Raw genomic sequence first — 1,815 nt, 5'->3', positions numbered from 1 at the left:
GCTGGTCTCTGATGCTCTGCCTTCACTAACTGACAAGTCAGACACTCGGATACAAAACGTCTGATATCCTTCTTCATTCCTGGCCACCAGTACAATAACTGCAGGTCTTTGTACATCTTCGTACTCCCTGGATGAATCGAGTACGGCGACATATGGGCCTCTGATAGAATATCTGATCGGATAGAATCACTGCTAGGAACCCATATCCTGTCCCGATATCTGACAATACCGTCACTAACTGTATACAAGACACTGCCCTTGGCCTCATCTCGCTGCTTCCACTTTGCCAACTGCTCATCTGCTGGCTGACTACTGCGAATACGGTCAATGAGAGAAGACTGGATAGTCAAGGTAGATAGACGGGGAACTCTACCTCGAGGATATGTCGCTAGATCAAACCTCTGCATCTCAGACTGAAGAGGTCTCTGAATCGTCAAATGAGCCATCACTGCGACTTTTCTGCTCAATGCATCTGCAACTACATTAGCTTTACCCGGGTGGTAGCTAATGTCACAGTCATAATCCTTCACAAGCTCCAACCATCGCCTCTGACGCATATTCCGCTCTTTCTGCGTAAAGAAGTACTTGAGGCTCTTGTGGTCGGTAAAGATCTGGCACTTCTCTCCATACAAATAATGCCTCCAAATCTTCAAGGCAAAAACCACGGCGGCAAACTCTAGATCATGGGTAGGGTAGTTCTTCTCATGAGTTTTCAACTGTCTAGAAGCATATGCTATTACGTTTCCATGCTGCATCAATACTGCGCCTAGACCGAGCTTCGAAGCATCGGTATACAGAACAAAATCTTCGGGCCCTGATGGCATAGCCAAAACTGGTGCTGAGATAAATATAGCATTCTTCTTGGTCAACGTTGTGAGTGGAACGGCAATAGAGGAGAATCCCTGAATGAATTTCCGATAATATCCTGCTAACCCAAGAAAACTGCGGATCTCAGATGCATTCTGCGGCATAACCCAATCTCTGACTGCTGCAAATTTTGCTGGGTCTACCTCAATACCGCTGCTAGAAACAGTGTGGCCTAAGAACGGCTCTTTCTCTAACCAGAATTCGCACTTACTGAACTTGGCAAGTAACTTGTGCTTCTGCAAGGTCTGCAACACTGTGGTCAGGTGTCTGCGGTGATCCTCGTGATTCTTTGAGTAGAAAAGAATGTCGTCTATGAATACTATCACGAACTGATCAAGATACGGCTGAAATACGCGATTCATGAGATCCATGAAGATCGCTGGCGCATTCGTCAAACCGAACGGCATCACAAAGAACTCGTAGTGGCCATAACGAGTCCTGAAAACAGTCTTCGAAACATCGGCGTCTTTCACCCTCAACTGGTGATAACCAGAACGCATATCAATCTTGGAGAATACTGAAGCTCCCTGCAACTGTTCAAATAACTCCTCAATCCGCGGGAGTGGGTATTTGTTTTTCAATGTAACCCTGTTCAATTCCCGGTAGTCAATGCAGAGCCTCGTCGAGCCATCCTTCTTCTTCACAAACAAAACTGGCGCGCCCCATGGTGAAAAACTCGGGCGAATGAACTCCTTGTCTAGAAGTTCCTGAATCTGCTTCTTAAGCTCTGCCATCTCTGTCGGCGCTAATCGGTACGGTGCTTTGGATATCGGAGTCGTACCTGACATAAGCTCAATAGAAAACTCCACCTCTCGCTCGGGTGGCATACCAGAGACGTCCTCGGGAAAAACGTCTAAGAAATCTCTGACAATCGGAACATCAGCAGCTGACTGACTGGGTGCCTTGGGGACAGATATAAAGGTTGCTAAAAATGCCCGACACCCTCTA

This window comes from Primulina huaijiensis, chromosome 12, assembly GCF_012295235.1.
Source record: "Primulina huaijiensis isolate GDHJ02 chromosome 12, ASM1229523v2, whole genome shotgun sequence".
NCBI classification, from domain to species: domain Eukaryota; kingdom Viridiplantae; phylum Streptophyta; class Magnoliopsida; order Lamiales; family Gesneriaceae; genus Primulina; species Primulina huaijiensis.
The sequence above is the reverse complement of the archived record's forward strand: the minus strand, read 5'-3'. Positions refer to the sequence as shown.